Below are 23,427 nucleotides of genomic sequence, written 5' to 3' on the forward strand. Positions count from 1 at the left end.
TATGAGTATAACGGTTGCGGTAATCATTCTAGCATAAATTGTGATAGCGCTCATGCCTTCACATTTACTTTCAACTTGTAATATAAACACTCCTTCCGATGCGAGCAAACATCCGCGATAAACCGATATCACTTGTGCGTAACAGTGTGGCACTCGTGATCTGGCCCATAGTGTTCCCTCTCTTTTTGTTAGTATTTTCACAATAAACTTTAATAGTCACTTAATAGTTGAGATTATAGGGATCTTTTGTAGTCGCTATGTACTTGGTAGTTGGGATAATTACCCACTTGGTACTAACCTAAATTTTATGATAAAAACGTACTTAACAATAAGATAATACATGTATTGTGATTTGCGGAAGAAGAGAGGTGTTTTTGTTTTTTATTTATATTTTATTGGTGTGGATTTTGTATTTGTGGATATTTTAAAAGTAAAATTTTAAAAGTTAATTTTTATTATAGCAGATATTCTGGCTCAATAACACACTAGTTTGACACTAGGGTCTTTTTAAATACATAAGTAATCATTGTATCTGGCACTACCCCCCTTGGTAATAAGAAAGGACTAACTACTGTTAAGAACAGACTTCACCAAATGAAAAATTCAGAAAAGGCGGTTTGCATGACAAATCTGAAAGCTCAGAAACCCTTCTAGCTGAAGAAAAAGAACCTACCAGGTTAGATGCTGTAGCAATCTGAATCGCATAGGTCCTTTCCTGTTTTATCCTGATAACAAATGTTAAATGTTAAACATGTTTAAATCTACTGTTAAACTAAGCAAAGAGCTCTGGACCAAAAGGTAAAGGTCAGTGCTCATTTAGAATCACATGCTTGTCATTTGCTAGTTCAATAAAGGATCATTTAACAAAATGAATTCTGTATGCAAAATAATTAAGCATACAGAATATAGAACTGTTTTTTTACCACAAGGTCATGGACTGTATTTATTTTATATGTTACAAATGCTTGTTTTAAAACTTACATTTTATAAAAATACAGAAAATTAGAATCATTTAAAATCATGTGGCATTACCAGTCATCATATTGCATTGTAAAATAGCTCATAATAATTATGATCTTATTAAATAAATGCTATAACTTGGATTATTAATACTCTCATACCTCTGCTTCTCCATTTAATAGGAAATGTATGGTATTGCTGCATGTATGGTGTGGCAATAGTGTATGGTATGACTGATTTATATGCACTACTTATTTTTATATGAAGTCAAGCACAGAAAAACCCACAGAGTATAGTGAAAGCATATAGGGATAGATTACGAGTGGAGTGGTATTCTGCACTAGAAGTATGCTTTTTTGCACGCGTAAAGCTTTTTGGTAATATATATATATATATATATATATATATTGGGCTCATGTACTAACCTAATACTTAAACCTCTGCCTCCTACAATGCCTTCACGTCTTCAGTACGTCTTCTCACCCTCCATGCCAGCTGGCCGACTAACCCCCTCCCCTCTGTTGCACCAGCAGTGGTGAAGCGGTACTCCGTCTTCACCACTGCTGTACTTACATCATGCTGACAGACTATAGATTCAACATTCACTCACTATCATTCACTCACCCCGTTACAGAAAATTTGGACTCATATATATATATATATATATACACATATATATATATACATACATATATATATATATATATATATATATATACATACACATACACATACATATATATATATATATATATATATATATACACACATACACACAGACATATATATATATACACACACACATATAAAATATATATATATATATATATATACAGGGAGTGCAGAATTATTAGGCAAGTTGTATTTTTGAGGATTAATTTTATTATTGAACAACAACCATGTTCTCAATGAACCCAAAAAACTCATTAATATCAAAGCTGAATATTTTTGGAAGTAGTTTTTAGTTTTAGCTATTTTAGGGGGATATCTGTGTGTGCAGGTGACTATTACTGTGCATAATTATTAGGCAACTTAACAAAAAACAAATATATACCCATTTCAATTATTTATTTTTACCAGTGAAACCAATATAACATCTCAACATTCACAAATATACATTTCTGACATTCGAAAACAAAACAAAAACAAATCAGTGACCAATATAGCCACCTTTCTTTACAAGGACACTCAAAAGCCTGCCATCCATGGATTCTGTCAGTGTTTTGATCTGTTCACCATCAACATTGCGTGCAGCAGCAACCACAGCCTCCCAGACACTGTTCAGAGAGGTGTACTGTTTTCCCTCCTTGTAAATCTCACATTTGATGATGGACCACAGGTTCTCAATGGGGTTCAGATCAGTTGAACAAGGAGGCCATTTATACCCTTTCTTGCCAGCCACGCTGTGGAGTACTTGGACGCATGTGATGGAGCATTGTCCTGCATGAAAATCATGTTTTTCTTGAAGGATGCAGACTTCTTCCTGTACCACTGCTTGAAGAAGGTGTCTTCCAGAAACTGGCAGTAGGACTGGGAGTTGAGCTTGACTCCATCCTCAACCCGAAAAGGCCCCACAAGCTCATCTTTGATGATACCAGCCCAAACCAGTACTCCACCTCCACCTTGCTGGCGTTTGAGTCGGACTGGAGCTCTGTGCCCTTTACCAATCCAGCCACGGGCCCATCCATCTGGCCCATCAAGACTCACTCTCATTTCATCAGTCCATAAAACCTTAGAAAAATCAGTCTTGAGATATTTCTTGGCCCAGTCTTGATGTTTCAGCTTGTGTGTCTTGTTCAGTGGTGGTCATCTTTCAGCCTTTCTTACCTTGGCCATGTTTCTGAGTATTGCACACCTTGTGCTTTTGGGCACTCCAGTGATGTTGCAGCTCTGAAATATGGCCAAACTGGTGGCAAGTGGCATCTTGGCAGCTGCACGCTTGACTTTTCTCAGTTCATGGGCAGTTATTTTGCGCCTTGGTTTTTCCACACGCTTCTTGCGACCCTGTTGACTATTTTGAATGAAACGCTTGATTGTTCGATGATCACGCTTCAGAAGCTTTGCAATTTTAAGAGTGCTGCATCCCTCTGCAAGATATCTCACTATTTTTGACTTTTCTGAGCCTATCAAGTCCCTCTTTTGACCCATTTTGCCAAAGGAAAGGAAGTTGCCTAATAATTATGCACACCTGATATAGGGTGTTGATGTCATTAGACCACACCCCTTCTCATTACAGAGATGCACATCACCTAATATGCTTAATTGGTAGTAGGCTTTCGAGCCTATACAGCTTGTAGTAAGACAACATGCATAAAGAGGATGATGTGGTCAAAATACTCATTTGCCTAATAATTCTGCACTCCCTGTATATATATATATATATATATATAGACAAAAGTAGAAGCATAGAGACAAGACCTGGTGTTGATCCCTGTAGTCCCACGCCACAAAAGCCAGCACACGAGATTTAAGCAACACACCTTCCTTTAATACAAAGCATAACGTTTCAGCTCCCACTGGAGCCTTGTTCACATGCAATAATTCATCACGATAGATCAGGCATATTACAACATACACAAGAAAAACCCTTATATACCCCCACCCACCAATCGGTGGGGGTATATAAGGGTTTTTCTTGTGTATGTTGTAATATGCCTGATCTATCGTGATGAATTATTGCATGTGAACAAGGCTCCAGTGGGAGCTGAAACGTTATGCTTTGTATTAAAGGAAGGTGTGTTGCTTAAATCTCGTGTGCTGGCTTTTGTGGCGTGGGACTACAGGGATCAACACCAGGTCTTGTCTCTATGCTTCTACTTTTGTCTACATTTATCTTGGCCGTGCATTCGAGTGGTTGTTACATTGGTGAGTGCTGATCTTTCTTGTAAATATATATATATATATATATATACAAACACACATACATATACAATAAATGAATTGAGGCACTCACTGGTCTTTTCCAAAAGGTGATATTTAATCCATGTGACATTTCATCGGGCTTTACCCACAGCCACTTGGGTAATGTCCATTTGAACTGAGTAATTCTAGGATTACCCGGATTTCTTACTTTACCTGTAACACACACACACACACACACACACACATATATATACACATATACACACACACACACACACATTACATACATATACATAATAGTCTTTAAAGCCCTTTGCATGCCTTTTTTCCTAGCACCTCAGACCTCATATCTTTGAGCCCTTATAACTTTTGTGCAATATTTTATCAGACAGTATTATTATGAGTATAACGGTTGCGGTAATCATTCTAGCATAAATTGTGATAGCGCTCATGCCTTCACATTTACTTTCAACTTGTAATACAAACACTCCTTCCAATGCGAAGGAGGAGGAAAGATGTAAATCAGATTGAATGACCAGAAAATCACTAGTGCATCGATTAGACTTGCTTGTAGATCTCGAGATCTTGCACAATACTCGGGTAGCTTGTGATTCAATGTAGAGGACATGAGATGTATGTCTTGCTTTTCCCAAAGATTGATTGAATACCTCCTGAGTCAAGGACCATTCATCAGGGTAAAGATATTGATGATTGATTCTGAGTTGCTCACACCCAGAATGTAAATTGCTGATATCATGCAATGATCACATTCTGCCTAATTCAGAATGTAAGCTAAGGTGCTCTGAGTACTGCCCTGATGATTGATGTAATCCACTGCTGTGACATTGTCTGACTGAAACCTCAGAAAAGCCTCCTGTCTTAACAAGGGCCAACTCACGTTCCAAGATGTTGGTCTCCTAAGGAGACCAAACTCGCTGTGCTCTCCGGGAACCCCAGACTGTACCCCAACATGACAGGCTGGCATCTATGGTGATTTCTAGCAATGTTGGACAGAGAAAGGAGGCACCTAAAACAGACTTGCCACTAAGTTAGGAATTCTCTTGTCTTAAATTCTAAAGATATTTTCTGAGACATGTTGTAATATGATTGAACTGAAGAACTGTGTTTGTATGTTCCTGAGGCATCTGGAGAAAAAAATAGTACATATTGCCTCTATTTTGAAAGTTGCAACATTTGTTCAGAGTTTTGAGATCCAAAATGGCCCAAAAGTCCCTTCTTTCTTTGGAACAATGAAAAGGTTAGAACAGATCCCTTGATTCTGTTCCTTCATCACTCCAATCGCTTCAAGGTCTGTGACAAATGCAAAGAAAGCTCTGGCCTTTAAAGGATCTTTTGGCATATGAGACAGGAGGAATCTTTCTTGAGGTGGGTGAGACTGAAAGCCTATTCAGCACCCCTGGAAAGTTATGTTCAATACACTAGAATACTAAACTGAATTTTCCTAAGTCTTCTGAAAAAGGTTCAGTTTGCCCCTCACCAGAACTAAGTTTGGATTGAGAGCCAAACCATTTTTTCTCATTAATGCAAGTAATTTAAATTGCTGCATCACAAATTAAACTGCTTGCAGTCTCGACCAACCTCAAGTAATCTTGCTTGAGGGCTCCAGGGTTTTGAATAATCTTCCTCAGCTGATTCAACTGTTCACCTGGAAGGTACAGGGTATCTAGACAGTTTGCTGCACAAAGCAGTTATAAGGGGTTAAAGTGAGGTGTTTGGAAAAAAACGGCACCTAAAGTGCCTTTACATAGAGGTGAAAGGGGGACTGTGTTTTTACTCTAAATATATATGCTTATATATTCACAGAAGCTGGTGCACTTGCACTAACAGGTGTCCAGGTGCTAGGCTGCTGAATACAAGTAGAGGTATAGGTAATTTCTCACTGGGCGTAAGAAATAGCAATAGTAGCTTTTATTTACATGATGTTTCAGGAACAGCTCCCCTTCATCAGACCCTCGGTCTGATGAAGGGGAGCTGTCCCCGAAACATCACATAAATAAAAGCTACTATTGCTATTTCTTGCTGTCTTCTATTACCTATACATGTATATAAACACATATGACATGCAGTTATAGGAGGCAGGTGAGGCACTGCCGCACCTGCCATTTGGAGCATCTTAAAATAAAAAAATGTATGTGTGTATATATATATATATATATATATATATATATATAGCGGGATCGGCTTTCTCTCTATTGTGCAATATAATGCATAGATTTATATCACCAGTCGCTCTGCTGCGCCACCCGGTGGTGATTTGTAGCTGCAGCGCAGCGGAAAAACCTATTATATGAGGCCTCTTATTTTTACTGGGAGCCAATCAACGGCAGTCATGTATGTTCTCCTGGTGATTGACAGCACCGTGGGAACATGACCGGAGTTGTTTGACTCCCTACGCGTGGGCAAAGCAGGGACCACTGGCGGGAAGAGAGGAGAGACTGCTGTGCATCCACTCCTGTTGTCCTGAGCAGCCCGTGGTAGCCTTCAACTTCAATCAAGAGACAGAGGTGGAGCCAGAGGATATCTCAGCTAGAGAAGAGATCATCAGTTGCTGCCCTGGCCCCTGCCTGAGGAACCGTCCTACAGGGAACACTCCACATCATACCGGTAGGGTAAACTTAAGTTAATGGTATAAGCCTTCACAGTAACACTTTGAAATAACAGAGTTAACGTTATGAGGTGATGGGTGGCAATGGCACTGGCAGTCAGTGGGGTACTCGGGACTGGGGGAGAACCGGGACTCTGTGCAAGACTACCGCTATTGAGGTGAGGAGGCAATTGATAAGAGTTGCTGACTGTTGAGTAAGGGGTTAATCAGGACCATCCACCGTTCCCTCTCCTGAAGCTGGCACACTGGAAATTAAGTTTAAAAAAACCTTCTACAAATAACCAATGTCCCTGTGCTATTTGTACCACAACAGTAGTCCAGCAGCAGTGCTAATAGCGCAGCGACATTAGGGGATGCCAGTTGTGCTGGATGAGTAACATTTATTTTAAATGTTATTACTAGTGTTGAGCACTGCTGGGTTTTTTGTTTTCTTTTTGTCCCCAGATAGTAGCTTTTGGGGGTATAATGGTCCCAGCCACGGCTTCCTCCTAGAACTACTCGGCTGATCTGCAGCTTCTCTCACTAAAGCCAGTCCCCTCCCCTTCCTCCCTGAGCACAGTGCAGTCAGCCTCTAACATAAGGCAGAAAACGGCCAGCAGCTTAATTTATAGCCTTAAATCAACAAACCAAGGTAAGAGGGCAATGAGGGTGCTGCACAAAGTAAGGTCTGCATATCATTTAGAGTGTCGTTTCTTTCCTGTGCACTGTGGTGGGGGCTGAGCAGGATTGTAACCAGGCTCTTTACTACAGTTCCCCAGCACAGCACAGCACAGCACAGATTTGTTTTAACCCCTAGTGTGTTAATATGCAATGCTGGCCAGCTTTGATATTTCTCATTTTCACAATGCTCTAATTTTTTTTATTTTTTTTTAAATAGATTTTTATTGAGGTTGTGCGAAAACAATACAACTTATATGAAATATCATTTTCATAAGACAAACATAAATGGTACATTTCAATTTGACAACTTCCAAAAAAAAAAAAAATTCACATTATAGAAAATACTATGTGGAAGACCAGAAACTCTTTTTCTTTTTACATAAGCTGAACTTTTTTACCTGTAAGCTTAAAATAGATTAGCAATTGATATTTTAAATGATACCAACAATGAAAGTATCATTCTTATATGTAAATAGTATGGTGAGATATGTTGGTATGTTGTGCTGGATTCCTAAGCAATCTTGCTAAGCTAGGAAGGGAAAATAAGGTTAATATTGTATTTTACTGCAAGAGTTGCTTAAGTAGTTAGGGAGCGGTATAGGCAAGATAAACCGCATAGTTAACCCTCCTAAATTGGGAGGTTTATTATAATGGGGGGGGTGGTAGTTTAAGTATGATAAGTAAAATATAATATATGTTGGCATCTAAAAATTCAATGGTTACTATGAGAGCACCAATTGAAAGCTAGGGTTATACATATGTAGTAAACTTTCTCAGAGCTCTAAATAAAATAAATAAAATAAAAGATTAAACTTTTGCAGCAAGCCTTCAACAAAAATATATGGAGACACTCCTGTGTCTCCATATGGAAAATAACTGGACCTTCTAAGTTAGCTTGTGTAAGACAGTCTTATATAATGAGATCCTGCACCTGGGCACGGGCCCTATGCCCAACGGCAGGTGAATCAATTAAATTGAGAATTAAATAGGTCCTAATAATAAACTATTCTATGTCTCTAGTGTATCTATTTCAATGGTCTTATGATAAGGTTATCTATGATTGTGGGAAAGTACATGTAGCTGCTGACCTAGAAGAGCTGTATAATGTGACAGAAGATGACATATCAACAACATATTTTGAACCCATCAAGATTCATATAAATATAGAGGCTCACCAAACAATTTAGATAGATATCAAGGTGGCTAGAATAGAGTCTGGCAGGGAAGTTCCAACAATACAACTGGTATATTATGTATAACAGGTCAACTATCCAACAGAACATATTGCAGCAAACAAACTTACATCTTTAAATAGGAAAACAAAGAGCCTAGTGCCCTAAATTCATGCAAAACTACAGTATCAGAAAGACAACTGTATATTTATATATAACTTATTAATGTGAGCAAGCATAAATAAACTTTGTGCAGAGTCCACTTTCAAACTGAACATAGAGTTACTTAGCCCATTCCAAGTCTGGGAAGTTTTAAAGCCTGTTCTTTGTAGATTTTCCGAGGCATCTGAATTTTAGCCAGCTGCATGCTTGCCCAAGCAAGTGGGAAAACTGTGGAGAATCGGGCCTGCTTTCTTGGGTCACCAAGGTTGGCAATCGGATGTGTGCTGCTGCGGAGCTCTAGGAAGTTCCCATAAAATACCTGGTTCTTTTCCTCCTCAAACTGCCTCCGTGAAGCCAGAGACCTCTCCGTTGTTAGATATATGTTGGCAGAGTCCAAGCCTGTTGCTGCGTCTTGAGATAGACCAGCAATGGCTGCCGGATGATGACAGTCCTTTGTCAGTAAGGTAATGCGTCTCTGTGTTTGGAGGTCTGATGTTTCACGGGATGGTAATTGCTGGGGATCCAAACCAATGCCGTCACAAGGCTTGTTTGTAGCGTTGTCTCCAGAGAGCATGGCAGGTGTATAGGTGATAGGTAAATGAAATGCGGTCTCAATCTGCGCTATAAAATCCTCTTGATGTTGTCGTAGCACACAACCGATTGCCTGTAGTAGGGTATGAGGCTCCATTTTGAATACCGGAGGCTCTCTCCAGGGGATACTGGGCTAAAGCTCAGTTGTATCTCCGTTGACTGTGATCAGTGCCTTATTCGCAAAGTAGTAGCCCAGTTTGCAGGTTCCTTAGATCTCACTGAAAGCTCCACGGTGTATATGCAGATCTCTAGTCTAGACCTCCTCGTGGAACAAAGTCAATGTTTATTTAGCCGATACTATAAATATCGGAGTGAAGCATTACAGATTACTTTTCTCCTCTGTAGTAGATACAAATCCAGAAGTAAGATATTTGTGGAATTTTAAAGGGACAATAAGCAACATATATATTATTAAAGGGACAATAAGCAACATATATATTATTTATTACACTGTAATAATATAGATAGATATATTGCTTATTGTCCCTTTTAAAAGATGGGAACACAAGGAAATATCAGTTTTAGAATCCACACAGAGTTGAAAGAGGCTTATTACACATTTTTAGAGCTTAAACCATGCATTTAAAATGAGAGCATGGTGAAAATGAGAAATATCAAAGCTGGCCAGATATCTTAAACTGTCTTAATCAGATTTATTAATCATTGTTCATGTAGATATTTTGAAACGTTTATAGGAATCATGCAGAATATATATCACTCACATGTGCCAATTGCCAAACTGCCAAGATAGCATATTGCCTAAGCAAATGCCATGGAATTTACTATATTCTAAGTATTAGTAGATTTACTAACAAGTACAATTACATATAGTAGCAAAATACATTATTTACTGCATAGTTGCATACAGTGTTTTCAGTGAGTTAGAAATTCTGGCTTGAATAATAAATTTTCCCCAACAGTGACTTGATTTTAATGCTTATGCTATTGAAGGAACATTGCTACTTTAGTCTGAGTTTGTCTTTCCTATGCAAGTATGCAGGTCTTACTGGCAACTCACTGGCTGATGGAAGCTCAGTTTATGGAGGTTTAGCATGTACTATTTTCACTGCCTTTTTGACAGCAGGTCAGTTTCTCATAGCTTTTGATAGTTATTAGCTGGTAATAGCCTTTCCTCTCCTAGTTTGAAGCAGATTTTATACAACCATGGCTGACTTAGTGGGGGGAAGTTGAAGGAAAATAGTGCCTCATTTCCTTTTCTCCTTCTTTCCTTTTATCTTTGTCTTTCTCTCTTTGTCTATTTGTCTTTTTCTCTTTGTCTCTTTCTCAGAATTCTATGCATTGTGTGTCATATAGTTATGATATGGTACTACATTCATGTTTTAGGAAACTAAAAAAAAAGAAAAACATATTTTTTAAAGAAATTATTTTTCAAAGGAATTATTGCAAAGAATAATGATGAACTTAAAGTGAAGGTCAATTTAAGGCCAATGGACTACTGACATCTATTGAATAACATATCAGCATTCTAGTCTCTAACTTTATATTTGTTTTTATATTTTATAAAAAATTATATATTATAATACTCTCCGTTTGCAGTCCAACTCTTCCCCTCAGCCACTTCCTTATTCTTCAGTAGTGTCTGTCAAAAGCTTGTGCACAATATTACCAACAAATTGCGCATGCGTATGTGCAGCCGAATCGTGCATTCGTCAAATGCGATCAAAGAGTTACTGACAAATTATAAGTTCAAATATTCAGTGCAGGGCATATTCCATATCGGCAATCGACAAACATGATTACAGCAGAGTTATCAAAAGATTGCTGTAAATTGTAGCACGATCATTCTGAGTAACAATATGTAGCCAATTAACAAGCAGCAGGCGGAATACGCATGTGCGTCTCATAAACGAGAATGACAGATGTATGACACTATTGAGGGACTAACGCATGCGCATAACTTGGTGATGACGTTGCAAAAAAGGGGCCGAACGCCCCAGGGTGGAATCGGACATTGGAGAATTTAAACTTACATTGCTGTCAATCAATGTAATGAAGATGGCGGGCAAATGAAGAAAGTGTAACAGGGGATGAATAGAAGGTAAAATATTGACTGTAGGATTCAAAAGTATGCAAAATAATGAATGAACATCAACATCATTTCTAATCAGCTGCAGATTGGCATGAGCGAGTCACCCGGACTTGACCTTCACTTTAAGATCAGTAAATTGGTTAATAAAAAATTCCTGTGGTATCCATGGGAATTCAGTATCAGTTAAAAGTAATCTATGAGCAAAGTAGAGCTTCAAAAACAAGGTATATGGCATTTTATGCCCTGAGACTGGTCAGCTTAAAGTGTAATATATGTTAGGTTTATGGTGGAAATAAATGCACCCCTAAAGCAGATTCCTGGTTAAATACAGGAAACAAAAACCTCTGGGATATTATGTCCACTTTCTATTGTTTGTTCTGGAATGAAGATGTAACCAGTTTTTCAACAATTTATTCCAAATGTACTTGCATTTGGGCTATGCTGAATGCAAAGAAAGTCTACCCATTAACGAAAGCAGATAGAAAAATATTGAATTTGATCAGAAAAGCTTCTCCCTCCATTTTAACAGTTATACAAATAAAAAAAATAAGATCAATCCTCAATACATAGGTTAAGGGGAAAGTCACTATTAATTTCCATTTAGAAATATCGTTGATAAAAAAATCCCTGATCAGAACTAACTCCTATGTCTATAATGAAAATATGGCTGGAGTGTATCCTGCAATTATGACCCTGCAAAATATATATATATATATATATAACACATAGAAACACCCAGCACTCACCAGCTAGCTCACAGCTTAGTTAAAATCACAACTGGAAAGGTTAGTTACTGCATCTGGTCAAATGGGAAAGCTCAGGCACCACATCAAGGTCCTTTCCATTGCCTGAGTCCCAAACACAGCCACACCACCATGCGAGCTCACAAAGCCAAACAGACTGAGAAAAAAGAGGGGGTGCACAGGTGGATGTAATCACCCAGAGAAAATACAAAACATGGAAGGGAACTGCACTCCAAGACCGGACCAGGTACACATCCTGTGACTCAGCAACATCCAGCCCTGGGTGCTAAATAGCACTCCAAAAAAGCTGTGATGTCACCAGAGCCACAGGCAGTTAACACCAGTCCGGAATGGGTGCAAGAAAGAAGGGGGATTACAAACAAAAAGTAATACAACACATAGAAACACCCAGCACTCACCAGCTAGCTCACAGCTAAGATAAAATCACAACTGGAAATTTTAGTTACCGCATCTGGCCAAATGGGAAAGCTCAGGCACCACGTCAAGGTCCTTTCCATTGCCTGAGTCCCTAACACAGCCACACCATCATGCGAGCTCACAAAGCCTAACAGACTGAGAATAAAGAAGGGGTGCACAGGTGGATGTAATCACCCAGAGAAAATACAAAAGATGGAAGGGAACTGCACTCCAAGACCGGACCAGGTACACATCCTGTGACTCAGCAACATCCAGCCCTGGGTGCTAAATAGCACTCCAAAAAAGCTGTGATGTCACCAGAGCCACAGGCAGTTAACCCCAGTCCGGAATGGGTGCAAGAAACAAGGGGGATTACAAACAAAAAGTAATACAACACATAGAAACACCCAGCACTCACCAGCTAGCTCACAGCAAAGATAAAATCACAACTGGAAAGGTTAGTTACCGCATCTGGCCAAATGGGAAAGCTCAGGCACCCCGTCAAAAAGGTCCTTTCCATTGCCTGAGTCCCTAACATAGCCACACCATCATGCAAGCTCACAAAGCCAAACAGACTGAGAACAAAGAAGGGGTGCACAGGTGGATGTAATCACCCAGAGAAAATACAAAACATGGAAGGGAACTGCACTCCAAGACCGGACCAGGTACACAATCCTGTGACTCAGCAACATCCAGCCCTGGGTGCTAAATAGCACTCCAAAAAAGCTGTGATGTCACCAGAGCCACAGGCAGTTAACCCCAGTCCGGAATGGGTGCAAGAAACAAGGGGGATTACAAACAAAAATACAACACATAGAAACACCCAGCACTCACCAGCTAGCTCACAGCTAAGATAAAATCACAACTGGAAAGGTTAGTTACCGCACCTGGCCAAATGGGAAAGCTCAGGCACCACGTCAAGGTCCTTTCCATTGCCTAAGTCCCTAACACAGTCACACCATCATGCGAGCTCACAAAGCCAAACAGACTGAGAACAAAGAAGGGGTGCACAGGTGGATGTAATCACCCAGAGAAAATACAAAACATGCAAGGGAACTGCACTCCAAGACCGGACCAGGTACACATCCTGTGACTCCGCAACATCCAGCCCTGGGTGCTAAATAGCACTCCAAAAAAGCTGTGATGTCACCAGAGCCACAGGCAGTTAACCCCAGTCCGGAATGGGTGCAAGAAACAAGGGGGATTACAAACAAAAAGTAATACAACACATAGAAACACCGAGCACTCACCAGCTAGCTCACAGCAAAGATAAAATCACAACTGGAAAGGTTAGTTACCGCATCTGGCCAAATGGGAAAGCTCAGGCACCCTGTCAAAAAGGTCCTTTTCATTGCCTGAGTCCCTAACACAGCCACACCATTATGCAAGCTCACAAAGCCAAACAGACTGAGAACAAAGAGGGGTGCACAGGTGGATGTAATCACCCAGAGAAAATACAAAACATGGAAGGGAACTGCACTCCAAGACCGGACCAGGTACACAATCCTGTGACTCAGCAACATCCAGCCCTGGGTGCTAAATAGCACTCCAAAAAAGCTGTGATGTCACCAGAGCCACAGGCAGTTAACCCCAGTCCGGAATGGGTGCAAGAAAGAAGGGGGATTACAAACAAAAAGTAATACAACACATAGAAACACCCAGCACTCACCACCTTGATGTGGTGCCTGAGCTTTCCCATTTGGCCAGATGCGGTAACTAACCTTTCCAGTTGTGATTTTATCTTAGCTGTGAGCTAGCTGGTGAGTGCTGGGTGTTTCTATGTGTTGTATTACTTTTTGTTTGTAATCCCCCTTCTTTCTTGCACCCATTCCGGACTGGGGTTAACTGCCTGTGGCTCTGGTGACATCACAGCTTTTTTGGAGCGCTATTTAGCACCCAGGGCTGGATGTTGCTGAGTCACAGGATATGTACCTGGTCCGGTCTTGGAGTGCAGTTCCCTTCCATGTTTTGTATTTTTTTCTGGGTGATTACATCCACCTGTGCACCCCTTCTTTGTTCTCAGTCTGTTTGGCTTTGTGAGCTTGCATGAAGGTGTGGCTGTGTTAGGGACTCAGGCAATGGAAAGGACTTTGACGTGGTGCCTGAGCTTTCCCATTTGGCCAGATGCGGTAACTAACCTTTCCAGTTGTGATTTTATCTGAGCTGTGAGCTAGCTGGTGAGTGCTGGGTGTTTCTATGTGTTGTATTACTTTTTGTTTGTAATCCCCCTTGTTTCTTGCACCCATTCCGGACTGGGGTTAACTGCCTGTGGCTCTGGTGACATCACAGCTTTTTTGGAGTGCTATTTAGCACCCAGGGCTGGATGTTGCTGAGTCACAGGATGTGTACCTGGTCCGGCCTTGGAGTGCAGTTCCCTTCCATGTTTTATATATGTATATATATATATATATATATTGCTGCATATCCTTCAACAAATGATACCAAAAGAATGAAGCAAATTTAATATTAGCAGTTAATTCGACCTGCAACCTGCCAATTTAACCATAAATTTAAGCTGCCTCTGTCGGGTTCACCTCACATCACTGATTCATATATATATATATATACATACACATATACTGTATACACATATATATATATATATATATATATATATATATATACAGTCCAGATAGAGGACAGCACAATCTTACACCAATTCAACTGCCAAGGTGCACTGCAAGCCAATTCGTATCCTCTCCAAGAACACAGGCACTCACTGGTCTTTAATAAAAGGTAATCCTTTATTCATTCCATTAAAACGATAATAATGCCATGACGTTTCGGCACACCATCGTGCCTTTATCAAATGTATCAAAATATTAAAAAGCTTCATACCAAACTTACCCCAAATCACCTCTTAAATACTGCTGGAATATAGCACATGCCGCCAGTTCATCGTGTGTAAAATCGGCGTCTGACGTCATCAGGGATCGCTGATCTGTGCGCCCTGTGAGATCGTGGAACCGACGTTGCCATGGCAACATGTAAACTATACACGGTTACTCGGTGGATGTGCAATAGACCAATAGATATATTTGCATATCGAGTGTGTCGCTGATTACACATATTGGCGGAGTTCCCCATACTTATTATAATGAGGCAAAGTACCGCAAGTCTCAAAACTATTGGACAGAGACGATGTCTAAATCAGCGCAACACTCACAGCGAATAATACTAAAAACAAAGTGCGTAAAAAACATAGTGTATAAAATTCAAAAATGTGTTAGAAAGGAGCATCAATATGACATTGTATCCATATCATAATGCATGAAAAGTATCAAGAATACTTCAAGATTTGATGTCATAGTGACAATAAACTACTTCAATTATCATATAAGGTGAGATACTAGCGCATTCATGCCTACTAGTATTATGGTAGAAACATAGGAACAATATGTGAGAAATGGTTATATGTCCATTTTTAAGACCCATACATTATAGCAGGACAAATCTGTGTGCTCAGATTATGTTGCAAGAACAGGATTTATCTAGTAGAAAGGGCTGAAGTCCAGTGAGGTATTGAGGCCACATGGAGAGATGGTATTTAGCCTGTAGATCCACTTGGTTTCGCATTGTAGTAACAGGTTCCCCCTGTCACCTCCCCTTGGGAGTGGGGGTATATGATCTATGAGCATTGTGCGTAAACTTGAAACCGCATGTTTATGTTGGATGCAATGCCTAGCTACTGGTTGTTCTGATTCACCAGTGCGTAGGGCCTCCCGTATAGCACACCGGTGGTTTGCCATACGCTCGCGGAAGGTTGTTACAGTTTTACCGATGTATACACTGGAACATGGGCAAATAATCATGTATACTACATATACGCTGGTGCATGTAAGGCGATGCCTAATGTTGAATCTTTTGTTGCTGTGAGGGTGCTGAAACGAATTGCCCCTAAGCGTACCATTGCAGGTTACACATCCAGAACAGGGAAAACAGCCCATCTTCGTGGGTTTAAGCCAAGTATCCTTCTTGTAATTCCTTATTGGATCTGACTTAACCAATATGTCCCTTAGGTTATTTGCTCTTCGGTATGCTATTCTGGGGGCAGCCACCCTCCCAAATGGTAGTGTGGGATCACTGCCTACCACTGGCCAATGCCTCCGGACCGCCTCAGTGAGGTGTCTCGAATCTGATGTATATGTAGTAACCATGTTGATCCGGTCAGGGTCTGACTTGGTTGTCCTTTGCCTTTTTTCCAGATTAATGGGATCCATAAGGTCATCACGTGCCCTCTTGACCATCTCTCTAGTATAGCCTCTCTCCACTAGTTTCGTGTCCATTTCTTCCAGTTGTTGATATAGCATAGGTATGACATCAAAGCTTTCTTGATACTTTTCATGCATTATGATATGGATACAATGTCATATTGATGCTCCTTTCTAACACATTTTTGAATTTTATACACTATGTTTTTTACGCACTTTGTTTTTAGTATTATTCGCTGTGAGTGTTGCGCTGATTTAGACATCGTCTCTGTCCAATAGTTTTGAGACTTGCGGTACTTTGCCTCATTATAATAAGTATGGGGAACTCCGCCAATATGTGTAATCAGCGACACACTCGATATGCAAATATATCTATTGGTCTATTGCACATCCACCGAGTAACCGTGTATAGTTTACATGTTGCCATGGCAACGTCGGCTCCACGATCTCACAGGGCGCACAGATCAGCGCTCCATGATGACGTCAGACGCCGATTTTACACACGATGAACTGGCGGCATGTGCTATATTCCAGCAGTATTTAAGAGAAATACCCTCTGAAGAAGAAGGACCAACGAAAAATAACCTTTGAAACGCGTCAGGGAAATATACTTTTAATATATATTTTTTTATTGCTATACTCTTATATTGCTTTTAGATATTATACCTCCTTGTGGCTAGATATCTAGCACCATTTTTACAATTAACTGTGACTGTATTAACCCCATTCTGGATGTAACAACATCTGTGAGAAACTTCATTACGGAGTTCTCAGCAAAGATTGGGGCATTTTAATTGACACTAACCTGTGGAGAGACCAACTTAGGTCCTATATGCCAATTACATACCTCATACTGTTTGAGGATGCTAAATGTGAGTGCTATGTGAATTGCATTACTGTTCTATACTATAAATAAAACTGTATTACACTATATATACTTTTTTGTCTCCCTGGGTATTACTCACGACGGAGAAAGTTCATACCAAGACAGAAAAAGTACTCCAAGAGGCCAACCACTAATCCACAGGAAGCTCAAGGGATACATCTACCATCAGAAGCACATCCCTGCATACTCCAGGAGGCCAACGAAAACTGATACAGCCATCTCACTGAATACAAGGAGAAGATTGAACTACCAACACATACCCCCAGTGCGGCATACTTACCTCATTAGATTGGGGTAATATCTGGTAAGGGTATTATATACCATCCATTACTACATATCATCCGCATGTTGGACACACACTAAGGACTATATATATCCTAAAGACTCAAATTGAACTACCAAGTTCTTTATTTTATATATTTTTTATTTTATTTTTCATATATATATATTTTTTATGGTTTATTTTTATTTTTTACCCACTTTGCTGTACATACTCTATGCTTTAGTGGATATATAGGCGCTGTTATAACCCTTGTACCCATATATATATATATATATATATATATATATGCAGTCACCAATCAACAGCTAGAACCTAGGTTCTCTGCTGCTCCTGGGCTTGCCTAGATAAACATTTCAGCAAAGGATAACAAGAGAACAAAGCAAATTAAATAACAGCAGTAAATTGGAAAGTTAAGCTCAATATTGGAAAGTTGTTTAAAATGGTATTTTCTATCTGAATCATGAAATAACATTTTTGGGTTTCATTTCCCTTTAACAAACAGCTCTCGTAGCTTGTTGCTCAGACAGTTTTCAGGTTTAAACACTTCTTGCTATGCAGTTTTCTTAGAAATAATAAGCCTGAACAGTCTCCACTACAGCTCTATACAGCCTTTTGGTGGGCAGCACCTTAGCCTCAGTCTCACTGTCTGGTTTCTTGGCTCATGGTTACGCTTACCACAGATCCTCTGAGTTGGCCATGTCTGTCAGCCTGAAAGACTTGTGAGAACCCAGACGGAGAAGCAGGGCCAGCTGGGCTCATGTACTAACTTAATACTTAAACATGTGCCTCTGAGGATAACTCTCCTACAATGCCTTCACGTCTTCAGTACGTCTTCTCACCCTCCATGCCAGCTGGCCGACTAACCCCCTCCCCTCTGTTGCACCAGCAGTGGTGAAGCGGTACTCCGTCTTCACCGCTGCTGTACTTACATCATGCTGACAGACTATAGATAGTGAGTGAATGTTAAATCAACATTCACTCAGTATCATTCACTCACCCCAGTTCAAGAAAATTTTGACGCCTTTCTCTCTCTCTCTCTCTCTCTCTATATATATATATATATATATATATAATATATATATATAATATATATATATATATATATATATATATATATATATATATATATATATATATATATATATATATATATACATACACAGGTATACCTCACTTTTACAGCGCTTCACTTTACAGCGATTCGCTAATACAGCGCTTTGTGGAACTGAAGTTCAACCTCCAAGGATTTTGAAACAGTGCTGTAATCATCGTGAGATTGCGAGAAAAGTGACTGGCACCATTTTGCTATGCACAGTTCACTTTATTTACAGCATTACAGTGCAATCTGTGTCTCAGTGTTATAATCTGGCAAATTTTACTACAGTAATTGTCACTATTTTACAGGTACAGTATTTATTAAATACTAATTGAATACTTGCTGTGCTAGTGTTAAACTAAACGTAGCACTATTGCACCCATAATATAGGTTAGTACAAACATGTTTTCAATATTTTAAACATTGAAAAGAAAGCTAAAACTACCTTGTTTCACTTTAAAGCGGTTTTCACTTTACAGTGGGGCTCCGGTCCCTAACCCGCTGTATGAGTGGGGTATACCTGTATATATATATATATATATATATATATATATACACATACACACAAAGGAACCCAGCATGCTCACAACATATGCAACATCTGGGGTGCACTTCAATCACTGCACATAGAAATCTCACAAATTGGAAAGCACTCTCCGGTTTCTTTTAAATCAAACTTTACTTATGCAAAATACATATAAACGTTTTCGGTCATCTGCCCATCCTCAGATGACCAAAAACGTTTTTCATTAAAAACTAGCACTTTATTTTGGTTTTGTTGTGTTTTATTTATATTTTACGTTATTTTTTCATACCAACCAATTGACAAAATACAGTGATTATAGGGTGTTGGAAATGTTAAATGTTTTGTCACTTAAACAAGTATTATACTTGCCATGTTTGGTATACGGTTAAATAAGAAATGAGCAAAGGGGGGGGGGGGAGTGTGCCTCTTTGAGCCTAACATGCCTGGGCCTTTTATGGTCCCAGTCTAGCCCTGCCCTTGATCACATGCAAATGTACCATATTTCATTTTTGTTCTGTTCTTGTTTGTCTGATTGAGCTGCTTTTTGTTGACTTTAAAAAAACACTTTCTTGCATAACTCTGTAAGCCGCCAAGTATTGCTAAGGCTGTTGAAAAGTAGGTCATAAAGTTTTTACTCCACTCTCAAGCAAATGAAATGCCTCTTTAACTTTTTAAAGGGATAGTAAAGTCCAAATTAAACTTTGATGATTCAGATAGGGCATGTCATGTTAAACAACTTTCTAATTTACTTCTATCATGAAATTTGCTTAGTTCTTTTGTTATTCTTAGTTGAAAGCTAAACTTAGGTAGGCTCATATGCTAATTTCTAAGCCCTTGAAGGCTCTCATCTGAAGGCATTTGACAGTTTTCACAGCTAGAGGGTGCTAGTTCATGGGTTTCATATAGATAACACTGTGCTCATGCACATGAAGTTACTTAAGAGTCAGCACTAATTGCCTAAAATTCAAGTGTGTCAAAAGATCTGCAATATGGAGGCAGTCAGCTTAGATACAAGGTAATTACAGAGGTAAAAAGTATATTTCTATAACAGTGTTGGTTATGCAAAACTTTGGAATTGTAAATAAATGTATTATCTTTCTTTTTAAACAATAACATTTTTGATGTTTACTATCCCTTTAACTGCTGAGCCATTTACACCACTGTGCTGAGCTGTGTTACAGTTTTTACATGCTGCTCACATTTAGGACCTACTGTAGGCCATTTTTTTGTGAGAAATTCACACATTATGGGGCCGATTTATCAAGTGTGTGGTGGACATGATCCGTTGTAGCGAATCATGTCCGCCAGACATCGATAAATGCAGACAGCATATGCTGTCTGCATTTATTATTGCACAAGCAGTTCTAGCAGGTGGTATCAATCAACCCAATCGTATGAGATTGTGCAGATTGATGTCCGCCGCCTCAGAGGACATCAATCCGAGTTAAGGAGCAGCGGTCTGAAGGCTCGGGCGGAAACAGAGTTATACGGCTCCATTTGGGCTCCTTAATATATTTTTTTTCTGGAGACCCAGCAGATTTAAACTCTACATTATGTTTATGTATATATAAGGACATGTTAGAAACCTGCAGCAAAAAGTTTGAAAAAGTGCATATTTTTATTACAAGTTTAATAAGCAAGGTTATACACAATAATGTGCATTTTTCTTCTAAACTCTAAAAAGAAGAGGCTATTCTCATATAAATAAGGTTTTTTTTTGTAATAGTTATGTAACGGATCTGCTTCCATTAACATATATGAAAATAAATGGACATGTATTCAAGTCAGGTAATCACTATTACTATATAGTGATCACCTGGCTATAAAAATTATATTTTCAAGGGTTTTATTTTCAAGAGGGGCATCTAAACTTTAAAACAAGGGGTTATGGGGATTTCTAAGCCTTTTTGGTCACCTCTTACATGCATTTTTTTTTGGGGGGGGGGTTAAAGTGTGTATACATTTTAACCCCCAAAACATGCACTGTTTAAAAAAAACAGACAATTACCTTTCCAATAATGTGTTTTAGGGTCTATAAGAATTAAGGGAGCTGAGATAATGTTTTTTTTATATGCACATCCTTCTCCTGCTTTACTGTCCTTGCCATTTTTGGGTCTAAGTGACAATGCCACACCTACACATGTTGACATCACTTACATGCCCGGATTCCTTCAACTGAGGCATAACCTGATGCCACCTTGTAAATTGCCTAACACAATCAGCTCCAAATTAGCCCCCTATGATGATCACACGTAGTTGTAATCCGCACTGTAGGCATTGTGTGAATGACGACAACATGTTGTCATACACAGTTAAGCGTTTAAAGGGACATTCATCTTAAAATTTTAATTAAACATATAAATTTAAAACTATAACAAAAACTTTGCAATTTACTTTCATTATTCATTTTCCTATGTTCAATCTCAGAATTTTTTTGTATTGACCCCATAAACACTCAACATATTGCAACAAATGCTTTCAAAATATATAATAGATAGCTATTAAAACTGTAATTTTAACCAAAAAATAGCATATTTTTTAACACAGACACAGACCCCATTAGAAAAACCTCTTAAGTATGGTTATCTTATCTCCTGCAATGATCAAGCAACCACTGTGTAGCATGTAGCAGGGTCACTTAACAGAAGTCTGTAGTATCTAGTACACCCTTTCTAGAGACAATTGAGCAAACACAATTTACAAAAGGTAAATTGCAAGAAACATGAGCATAATTAAAAAATGAAATATATTGCTATATTTTTACTATGCACTATTAAACAGTTTATATCAGATTACATTTTAGTACCTTTCAGAATGCACTAGCTGCAACATTCTACACATTAGATTGCTTGATCATAGTAAGAACACAGTTATATCTGACCCTACTTTATACTCAAGATGTATCTGACATGATGCCACAAATCATCCCCAGGGGAGAAAAAAAAACAAATAAGCCAAAAAATGTAGAAATGTAGAAATAATGTCATTCCCAATATAATTATTTACTCACAATTTAAGTTTCAAAAGGTCCCCTTATCTCTTGGTAGCTTTTTCCTCCACTGATTCTTCCACACGCAACTAACAGTGGTTAAAATAAGTTATTTCCAAACGTTTCAGACAAGTAGTTGAAAACGTAACAACAGAAAAAAAGTGTTAAAAAACAATGTGCAACTTCTATAAGCAGGGTCTGCTGTCTTTCGTAAGAGCAACAAGAAAGTTATGCACAATGTTTTAATGCGCTGCAGTTTGCAGCTGCTTTTAAACCTACAGAGACCCCTCCCCTTTTCCATAAACCAACAGAACTAACTGGAAGAATAAACAAAACTATTAACTGTGTGTTGACTAAGTGAAACTTAGAAACAATAAAAAATAAATTATATTACAAAGTCCTACAAGTTGAGTGACTAGTTTTCTTTTCATTAATATTTAAATTTGTTCTTTATTGTGTTATCACCTTTTATTATTCTTCTACATAGTTTTTCTTTTACACATACTCAGTGTTAAATACTTTTACAACATGTATTCTATATGAATCTTATTTGCAATGCTTTGGTTAGCTGCTAATATATATTATCCATATATATGTTTTTTATCAACTAATAAAAAGTTTTATCTCATAATCTTCTCCTGTTAAAACACATCTGAATGACATGTTTAATTATGTATTGTATAATTATAGTCTTCACATCATCTGCATGCATAAAATCATATTAAGTTGCTATTTATTTATTTTTAGGGTTCGTACCGTTAATTACGGACGACTATAAATCATTATTGCCTGTAAAAGACTAACTAATTGAGAATTGTGATAACTGACTATCTGATTGAACTCAGCAATCAGTGAGCAAAAGCAGGGTTGGTGAAATTATTTTTGTCCACCTAGTTGACAATACATACAGACATTGCTTTCTAATTGTAAGGACATAGTTCTATCTGACCCTCTTTACTTGTCACAAATACAGACATAGGCCTAGTTTCCATTGAGGTGGTAAAGTTTGGAAACTAGTGGTAAAAATATTTGTCTCCATTAAGACCTATGGAGAATTTTTTTGTTACCACCAGTTTCCAAACTTTATCACCTCAATGGAAACTAGGCGTTTCCCTCTGACTTATCACAAATACTGACATAGGGTTAATTTCCATTGCATTGGCAAACCATTAAATATGCTGTCAGAAGCAATA

At 38.6% G+C, this 23,427-nt stretch overlaps 1 protein-coding gene across 1 annotated transcript in view; it reads right to left on the bottom strand.

Moving 5' to 3' along the window:
• Positions 1–22,483, bottom strand: part of LOC128640806 (flavin-containing monooxygenase 3-like) — a 365,854-nt gene extending 343,371 nt beyond the window's left edge. The window contains exon 1 of the mRNA XM_053693225.1: positions 22,256–22,483. The gene's annotated coding sequence lies outside the window, so the exon portion shown is untranslated. The remainder of the gene's footprint in view (positions 1–22,255) is intronic.
• Positions 22,484–23,427: the final 944 nt, after the last annotated feature.

Source organism: Bombina bombina, chromosome 10, assembly GCF_027579735.1.
Source record: "Bombina bombina isolate aBomBom1 chromosome 10, aBomBom1.pri, whole genome shotgun sequence".
Taxonomy (NCBI): domain Eukaryota; kingdom Metazoa; phylum Chordata; class Amphibia; order Anura; family Bombinatoridae; genus Bombina; species Bombina bombina.